The sequence below is a fragment of the Nyctibius grandis genome, chromosome Z (assembly GCF_013368605.1).
Source record: "Nyctibius grandis isolate bNycGra1 chromosome Z, bNycGra1.pri, whole genome shotgun sequence".
Taxonomy (NCBI): domain Eukaryota; kingdom Metazoa; phylum Chordata; class Aves; order Nyctibiiformes; family Nyctibiidae; genus Nyctibius; species Nyctibius grandis.
The window spans coordinates 13,689,186-13,699,570 of NC_090695.1; positions in this window are offsets into that span (position 1 = coordinate 13,689,186).

The following is a 10,385-nucleotide window of genomic DNA, read 5'->3' on the forward strand; positions in this document are numbered from 1 at the left end:
AGTGGTCAATCAAACTTTATTTGATGAGGCAGAATATTATAGGCAGTTTTTAGGAAGTAATAATCCTTAGTAAACTTGAAAAATGTTTTCCTGACAAACTACTTATTAATTGAAAAATGCAAAAGATTTTTTTCCCCTCACAATGAGATTGACTCAACACTAAATTTGATAGGCTGTTACAGTAGAACATTATCACTTCGTTTTGCTGCAAAAACCCAAAACCCAACAGGAAGTTTTAAAAGCAAAGTGTTTATTTTAAAACAATAGACCAGAAGATTTCATTTTGAAAAGTTTGAAATGAAATGTGCAATTGTTTCCTCTTTTAGGATTTTAGCCACATATGCTATTCTGATTTTTATACCTTGCTGAGAGAAATGAAATTGCATCAAGTCAAAACACTGCTTCCTCCTTTAGTAAAGAAAGGCAGTAAGTCTTCACACAGCTGTTGTAGTGAGTACTTAGAGCACTTTTTACACAACAATTCATCGATGAACAAGCCTTTCAGAGAGATTTAAGTATAATCAAACCCGAAATATGGTAAAACTGAAGACAGAGAAATCAGCAGTCTTGCCAATGAACCAAGAGGAGAACAGGTATTACGTCTTTTTTCTTACCTGAGTTCCTGGCTCCTTGCACTACAGTGCCGGCTTAGAAGAGATGAAGCCCCGCAGAACAATTACTTTGTTCATTCCTTCACTGTACTATACATAGAAAAACACTGTTTATTCTCATCTGTGAGCAAAACTCCAACCAGTCAATACATTAGAAGCATATCAACAGCCATATAAATGTAAGTACATAAGAGATTAATTCAATATTTTGAAGAAAAGACAAAGACAAAACACTTCCCTGTATGTTTTGCAACCTGTGTGCATTGAACCCAACAAAAAAGCTTCCTTATTAACTTACTGTAAGACTGTTAGCTGCAAAGTCAGTCAACTCTGCAGACTGGTGTGACCTTGGTGTGGTTTGCTGCAGTCTCCTAAGTGAAAGGTTGGAGGTTTTGTTTGATTTGGTTATCCGTTAATGAAGGCAGACCTGGTCTGGTGGCAGAAATGGTCAGAACAAAATGGCCTCTCCACCAGCACCCCCAGAGAGACATGTTCTAGGGAATTGTGGGGGAAGAGCTCTTCATACAAATGGAGCTGCCCAACATGAGCTGAGAGGAATAAAATACCTTTGCATTAGGCCGTAATGGCTCAATGCACTGCAGGTCTCCTTGTGCTGCCCGACAGAGGTGCACAACCTCTCTGCTCTCAGTTTGATGAAAAGAGAGTGAGAATCTAGCAAGATGGCACATGCTTATAATTCATTATTGCTTTCACTAGGAAACAGGAGACAGAGTCCAGGCCAGGGCGAAACACTGGTCTGGTGCTGTACCCTCTCTGCAAAAGTGCGTTTCCCAGAGAAAGCAAAAATCCAAATACATTTGAGGTTATTTACAACTCTTTGCCTTTTGCCCTCCACGGTGAGCTCTGGGCACACAGTGACCCTGGGGAAGTGCAGCCAGGAGACAAGAGCTGCTGGGAGCCTCTGCCCTGCAGTGCAGGCACCACCCTGATACCATGGTGCCAGGGCGGGAGTTAAAATGGAAAGCCAGAGAATACACCCGTGCAGAACAGAAACAGCAATGACAAGCACAACCCAAGGAAGTAGTTTGCCCTAAAAAAATAAAAGTCTGGAACAGAACCCAAAATTCCCAAATACCCGGCATGCATCCCACCCAGAGGGCAACGCTGAACTGAATCCCCCTTCACTCCAGCAGACTGGCAGAAACATGTCAAGATGTCAGAGTCTTCAAAACATATTACCCAATTTGTTGGGACCCAAGGTCAGATATATCCTTGAAAAAGAAACACAACTCAGAGCTTCCTGCACAGCTTCATATTCCAGTTGCCTTTGCAGGTTTTTATTTTTTTTAATTCTGAGTTTGTCCAAGGAAGTGTTGTTACACAACTTGAGGACACAATTAGCAAACTGATGTTCTGCCAGATCCTTGTTACGTTGTATAAACTTGTCATAAGAAATCAAAATAGTCATCACTCTGACTCCATAGTTGCTGCTGGGTGGGATTTGTGGTTATGTGAAAAATATCGGCTTCTGCCTTTCAGAGAGCGTCTCCTCACCCTCAGCACTTCCAGCTCTCTGAGGGCAGCCCCTCCAGCCACAGTGGGACGATGAACAGGAGATGCATGGCTTCTTCCAGGCTTGTCAGAAACGAACCCCAGCTGTGAGCTGCAAGTCAGTGTTTATAGTAGTATAATGCAGTTGGCTAAAAGCTTCTAGCTGAAAAACTACTTTTACACTTTTTCTTAACAGGAAAACAAGGAGTTACTAAAAGAGTTTATAAATGTTAAAATGAACACAAGGAAAGGGTGCTTCACACAGTCTACAAGCAACCAGTGCCATTCATAACCAGAGAACAAGCTAGCAGACAAGCACCACACTTAGCATCAACAGAAATGTTAGGGGAAGACTGGCCCTGGTAGACTTCACACCAAAGTCAGGGCTGGAGGACAGCATGAGTACATCCATATCCAGTCCTTAGATGTGGGTTCATGTGAACTTAAATCAGTTGCCTGAAGCTGATGGGCCACAGCAGCAAAGAGCACTGCTTGGGCTAACTCACATTTTGGCAAAGATGCATGCAACTGCTGATGTGCCCCAAGAGGCTGCCAGCTCGTCTGCGAGCAGGCGAGCTGATCAGAGGAATGAAGGGTTTGGACCAGGACAACAAATCTGGCACTCATGTAACCAAAGTGACTAGAAAAAGGAGCTATTCCCAAGTGTGGCAGCCCACCTCGTGACACTGCAGGACTGCTCTCCATATATACACCGCAGTTCCTCACTGGCATTGTCTATAGTATATCCTTGGAGCAATCTCACTTTCTTCTGCCCTGGCTGGAGATCAGCACTTGCATATGTGCACCCTTCTCTTATACCATAGGATGTGTTAGGGCATCTGAACAGCAGGCAATACCCTAGTGCTGACACTTCACTTTGTGTTCACTGTCTGTTCTCACAGCAGCAAGTCACAAGGTTTCCTCATGACCTTTTAAAAAGTATGAGAAATCAAATAAATCTGCTTAGAGATACAAGCACTTAGAAATTTAGTCAGCAATATGGCAAGTGATGGCTCATGCAAACAAGGGTGCTTTCTAGGAGTATTTTCACGTGGAAAAGTATCAGCACCAAAATATGCTCCTCCTTGGACTGCGGTCCTGCAGGCTTTCACACCCATATGATGCTGCGCCTTACCAAGTCTCTGGTCTCAAGCTCTGTTGCCGTATTCCCCAAAGACCAAAGCACTATCACTGGAATCAAATTGCGAGCAAGCCAGAGAGGTCAGTGTATAGATGCATGCCATTTTACAACACTCAGACTTCGGGAGCATCTATGCACATATCCATGGCCTCAGCTTCATTATTTCTACAAGAAATATTTCTCCAGCAAAACAAACATAACATCCCTTCATCTCTGCTGCAAAGTGTTTAAAAAAGATCACTTTTCAAAGAATGAGGAAATGTTATCTCAAAAGGAGTGGAGAAATCCAGTGAGTATTCTGCCTGGGATTGTAGTGCTTCTTGCTGGGTTTCACAAGGTCACACTTCATCTATTTCATCCTATATCTAATTCCTCCTCCTCAGAAAAACTGTATTGTCCTCCCAAGTCAACCTGTAACCCCCCTCTGAGAGCAGCCTATGTTCTCACCCCAAAGATCTTCTCAAGGGGGAAGCTCTAGAACTGTAAAGGGGAAAGAGGAGAAGGAAGGGGCCAAACACCACAACATTTTCTGGAAGGCAAGCAAAACAGAAGTCAAACAGCTCTTCAATTTAAGTGGCATCCCCTGGTTCTTTCCATATCCCCTAGGTGCTGAGACAGGAAAAACCATTCGTTTTGTCCCATAAAATTCACAACTGTGGACTGTTACCACCTACCTTCAGTTCTTCAGATGATGAAAAGCAAAAGTTTACTGAACTGCACCCTTCATCTCACACAGATCTTGCAGACATGGCTTCAGGTATCTGCTCTCTGACAAAGTCTGGAGTTTTAAGAGCACAAATTGATCCTATTCACTAGACATTTTTTTTCCCCTCAAAATCTTCCTGAAAACAAAGTACAAGAGAAATCTTTCATCCCTTCATGGCAGATTAAAATTTAATGTCAGGCTGGACTGGGAGGAAAATACACTTTGCTCTTAATTCAGTAATTCCATGCAGTCTTTTTCCTTGTCTTTAAACTTTTATCACCTTATATGCCCGCCATGAGAAGGGATATTGAAACAAAAAAAACGAAGGCACCTTTAAGCACGAAAGGCCGTCTGAATGGCTTCAATACTGAGCTGTTTTGACATATCCTGTGGCAATAAGAAGAGTGAACCATAAAATATCTTATTTATTCTATCGCCAGGCTGTCTGATGACAGCGGTGGCACTGCCCCTGGCATGGCACTGTCGTGGCAGGCAGCCTTGCCTGCAGCCAGGCACCCATCGCTTGTGCTCTGCTTCACCAGGAAACCCGCGCCACTGCTTCCTCGCTGGCTGCCACCGCGGATCTGAAGGAGGTGTGGGATCGAAGGGCAGAGGCAAAGGCTTTGGGGAGAGGGGTTGTACCAGAGAAGAGGATGCTGTGAAACAGCAGCACCTGTGGAGTAAATTTCTGTCCAAGGATTGTGTTAGCAGATTCAGATTTTATCCTGCAGGATTTGAAAGCGTTGAGTTGCAGCTTCCCTCTCCAGCTGCTTTGTCAAATGAACAGTCAGGCATTCCCTCTCTTTTATAGAATTTGCTGCTTCTTAACTTTAATTAACAAGCTGGAAGTATTTGGTGCATCAGTAGTAGCCCAGGACTTCATCGTGGCAGGGGTCGGCACGAAGGTCACACCAGGGCAGCAGCAAGCAAAACTGGCCACTGCTTCTGGACATGTGTTCAGGTGGCTTTGCTCCAGACTAGGCAAAGTTCAGGGTGTTTAGCTCTGAAAAGCACATTCACTATTTGCATCACCAGGAAGCCCCAGTACAAGCCTTGTTTGCTGAGCCTCAGCCCTGTTGCTTGCACCCTGTCGTACTGGGTGGGCTGGAGACAAGGAGGGAAACCCCAGCTCAGCACCTTCCCTCATTTCCATGCTTTCAGGCTACCGTTTTGTCACTTCTTCATCCCACAGATCACCTGGAGCATGAATTAAGACTCTTCACCTTTAGCGGCCATGTTGGATTTCACCCCCATTAACAGCCAGCGGCTGCTCTGAGGACTGAAGCTCTGCCACGGGGTTACCAGAGCACAACTACAGCACAGGCACATTCCCCCAAAGCTGCAAAAGCACCCCTTCTGCCAGGGGCTGAAATGCTTAAAAGTGGGTTTTATCTACCACACCGTGGAAAAACAAAACTCTGGGGAAACTAAATCCCAGTTTCCATGCTTGTAAGGCACCTTACCAGCAGAGGAGAGCACAGGGAACCAACCAGACACACTGCATGCAGGCATTCACTCAGCCTCTTCACCTCCTCATGGAGGGTGGGTGGAAAGTCAGCCACCCCTTACACAGCACCCTGTTTGCCAAACCAGACACCAGGGAAGGAGGAAGGAGCAGCTGAATGCAGGGAGTCTGAGCTGGTCCATCTCAGAAGAGAGTCACGCATCCTCCACTGCATGAGCTGCAACACAGAGCACCAGTATCCCTCCTGCACCACAGCAAGGAGTCTGCAGCAGCCACCACTGCAAGGTCTATGAGGAAAGAAGGAGGTCAGAAAGCATCTGGTGCTAGTGATGCATGAGATGGGCTTCTTCTGGCGCTATAAGGAGGATGCATGAGCTGGGCTTCTTGACCCTCACCTTGTATGCCCAGGTGAACATGACCTTACCTTATCACATTTTTCAGAATAAATAAAAGTCATCATTAAGTAGCTACTATTCAAGCTGCTTGTATGTTGAGGAATTTGCATCCAAAGCATGCCTACTACATGAAACAAGTGATTCATTTAACTGTTTTGTTTCCTGGTTAACACTTCACAAGTACTAATGACTAACAGCATTATTAGTGACCAGTAAAACATACTCTGATCATTATTTTTGTAAGACACCAGTTGAATTGCTTTTTTAACATTTTTTATAGAAAATACCTACTTCCCCCTACTTTTTTAAAAGGTGAAAACTTGCATTTATGATGACTGAAGTTTTTTAAAGGGGAGGTTTTTTTTATTTTCCTTTTTTTTCCTCCTCAAGAAAAAGTAGAAATATTACTTGAAAAATGCTTGGAATTAATTTGAAAAATATGGACATATTTTTCCATTGCCTTGTAATTTTTTCCCCACAGTTCTGTCTGCTAAATAGATCTAATCTATGGTGTGCCCAGAAAATCCTGAACCACTCATGTACACAGGCCCCTTCCTACAACCCTATGAATGCTTAAATCAAGGTGATTAATTTTGACGAGAACAAAACATAGAGCAGCCTTAGCAACCTTTCACATAAATGAACCGACACTATTGAGCTGAGCTTGAGTGTTTGAGAGTGGTGTAATTTAAAAGGTATATACTTTTTACACAATTTTATATATATTACATACATGTATTTAAAAGATATCAGATCTGGATATATAGATTGCACCAGCTTCTCCTGTCGTTCCTTCATTTGCCTGTGTGGACATAAATCCCAGCATGTGCTGGGGAAACCCAAAGGCTTTAGGGGGTTCGCGCTGAAGGAGGTTGACTCAGTGAGGATTTACCAGTGCAAATCCAGTCTGCAGGGCTTTGTCCATCAGCTCAGGCTCAGAGTAATTCCTGCACCACGGCTGGCAGTGGGTGAGGGAAGAAGAGACTTTTTTTTGCTTAACTGCTGTTGCTCAGGGGCAACATGGTTCTACTTGGCTCCTGCTGCGCTAGGGAGCTGTGGCACTTGGCTGCATGCAGCTATTTTGCAGGCAAGAGCAGACTCATGGCTGTGGGTTTCCTCCTCTCTCAGATATTTCTCAAGTTGGTAAAGTTCAGCCGAAGAAAGAGGCACGGGTTCATGCCAGTTTGGCACTCACCAAAGTCCCTTTCACCAATGCTTTGTCCCCAGCTTGCCACATTTACAAGGAGGGAGCCATGGAGCCCAGCACGGGATAGACCACCCTACTGGGAACTGCACCACTTGCTGCTGGAAACAGACCCCAGGGATGGGTTTGAGAGCAGAAACATTCTCCATGCCTCTGTGTGTGTGTGCATGTCTTCCTGACTGCGTTGGTGCCCAGCTTTCTGTCTGATACAGAACGAGAAAAGAAACAAGAGTGGCGTATCTCGTCTTGTTTAGGAAAGTTTATGTAGCACATTAACACTAAGGACAGAAATTAATGAAGCCCAGGAAGGAAAAAGGATTTTCTGCTGTGTAGATTTTTCACATCATAAAGGCCCTGTGCTACATGAAAGCGCAGTTCTGCAAGCACTGATATGTGTGAATGACTTTATATCCCCAAACAGTCTTTTTGAGGGACTTAAATTGAAAGCAATTAAAAGATATGGAATTGCACAATCATTAGCTAAATTCCTGCAGCTTTACTGCAGGCAAACCTCACCACTAGGGAGCACCAACAGACAAAGTTTTTTAGAGCTTTTGGGTGTTGAAATCAAACTACAAATATAAAATCCAGAATGTATTTAACACTGACACAATAAATATTTTAAATTGCGACTTTTTAAGACTGCCCACCGAGAAACTAGATGAATCAGGAGTAATGGGGCAAGAGATTTTAATTTATTTGATCACTAGGCAAGGTCTGTAAATCGATACCAATCAAGAGCTCTGCTGATTCATCTCTGCAACTTGTGGATATTTTTTTTCCGAGTTTCTAGATGATTGGTAACTCTATCACAATAAAACAAGACAAATACCAGGCACCGAAGGAGTGTTTTCCATCAGATATGAACCTTCTAGGTCAAATCTAAAGTACATTACAGAGCTGAGAGAACAAAAAGCTTGTTTTTTTCTGGGGCAAATCAGGATCAGAGGTTCCTGACAGTGTTTGGCAGTGACTCAGAGGCAGATGGAGAAAATTCAGAGCTGTAGCTCAAGTCCCACTCTACACAGCAGAACTGACTGACCAGCGGTGGTTGCTAACAACTCACCCTGTACATCTTCAGTTCCTCTTCCTCTTCCCAGAAGCACAGCTATATGTCCTCCTTAACCCCTCTTTCTGTCCGAGTTGGACCCAAAACATCAGCACTGCTGTCACGTCTGTGCAGAGTGGGGTGACATCAAGGATGGTGTCAGATTGTGCTGTGACACTCTCTGGCCGTTCTGGTTTTAGTTGTACACCCCATTGGCCGGGTTCCATGGGGAAGTTCAGGAGCCTCAGGACATTGAAATGAAGGCAAGGCTCAAGTGACAACACCACCTTGACTCCTACATGGCTCTGTGGATACAGACCAATGTGTATAATAAATTAATCATTAATCTAAGATTTCACATCTTATCTTCTGCTTCTAACACTAGAAGATGGGATTAGCCTTGATTATTCAGTGACTCAGGAACCATTCAAGTTGCAGCTCTTCCTAGTCTTCATTTTCCCCAACAACCAGGATGTGCACTCGTGACAGTGCTACTGTAGCGACTGTGCTCTAAATATCAAGAGAAGGTGTAATTGAATTCAGTAGGAAAGCTCCTGTTCACTTGTACATTGCAATGACATTTAAGGTGGCATTCCTGACGATGCACAGAGGGATGGCTTCTGTGCTGCCGTGCTGCCGTGCTGGCCAGGGATGTCAGTCCCCAGCTGGGGACTCCTTAGTCCACCTGGGCACTGTGTGTTAGAGGGCAATGGGGATGGGAGCAGAAGTGGGGCACCTGAGATGAAATTGAACTGAGAACAGTAGGTAGATACCCAAGTTATGCTTGATACACTCTGCAAAGCTGGATAGGAGAAACCGTACAGACGGTGAGAGTCTTGAGGGTTGCTGGGCATTGTATGGGCTGTACAATGCAGTACAGAAATAATGCCCTATGCAGGTAGAAGCTGCTTCCCCTTTAGTATCAACTAAATTAGTTGATAGGATAGAACAACTATCCTAAATATCGTATCTTAGAGACCTGGTTTCCAACCTCCCTTTATAGTCATACCACCCATCTGAAGGTTGGCTCTCCAAAATGCCTTGCAAACCACATCGTCAGCAGATCAGCCAAAATTGGGGGGGATGTGGCAGCAGTGCGTGAAAAGGGCCCTGAGCTCTGAGGGGTCCCAAGGTCTCTGCTGCAACTCTGCCATGCTTTGACCAGTGATCTTCCTGAGAAGACCTAAAAATCAAACCATGGCTCTTGTCAGCTGAGATGCAAATGCTTAACAATAGGCCTCATGAAAACTGCCAGTCTGGAAAGATTTTCCTCTGGCTGGCTGGTGTACACATGACCCAGCCTCCTTGCCTCTTCATTGCAGGGCAACGCTGACTACTACAGAGCTAAAATCAGCTTCAGCTTTGCACTGAGCCCATCTGTATCTGACAAGAGTGCTTGCCCTGCAAAGTCCCAGAGCCAGCAAACCCAGCTTCAGCAGACTGGGGAGTGACCTGCACGTGCAGGCCAGCTTACCTCTCCTCATCTGGACTCATGTCCTGAATACCCATGTATGCACTAACACATCTGCTTGCAGTGAAGCTGACCATCACCTACTAGCAACTGCCAACACTCAGCCTTCTCCGAAGGAAGTGTTGGATGAATCCTACTGCATCTTTCCAAGCACATGGACTCCCCTTTCCTGCAACCATCCCCATGGGAAGCAGGGAGATGGGCTTAGCTTTCTCTGCCAAAGCTTTTGACTTGCCTAGGCCACCCCATGCCCCCATCCCAGCAGCAGCAGCAGCAGCAGCAGGATCTGGCCCTGGAGGCAGGCATTGCTTGGAGGCATCAGCTGCAGCAGGACAGTGCTGTTTGCCCAGGCTCTGGCACTGCTGAACTTGCATTTCGGGAAAGGCGTAGGAGAACATGAGGCAGCCCTGACCTGGTGCTAATGAACTCGGTCACAACTGCATCACTATAAAATGGTTTCAACACCATTCAGCACAGCTGAGATATTTTTGTTTCATGCTGGTGCGAGTGGGAAAGGCTGAACTTTAACGTGTGTGCAGTGATTGACAGGCTCACGAGGTGATCCAAAGGTGTCCCACTATCTATCTGAGACAGCTTTTAGAACTGAGCTTACAGTAGTCAATCCTTCTTTATCGACTTATCATAGCATAGAAGGGTTTGGATTGGAAGGGACCTTAAAGGTCATCTAGTTCCAACCCCCCTGCCACAGGCAGGGACACCTTTCCTCTAGAGCAGGCTGCTCAAAGCCTCATCCAATCTGGCCTTAAACACTGCCAGTGTTTAAGTCAGTGTCACTGACTTAATGAGTTTAACAATCATCCCAGTAGGCCAA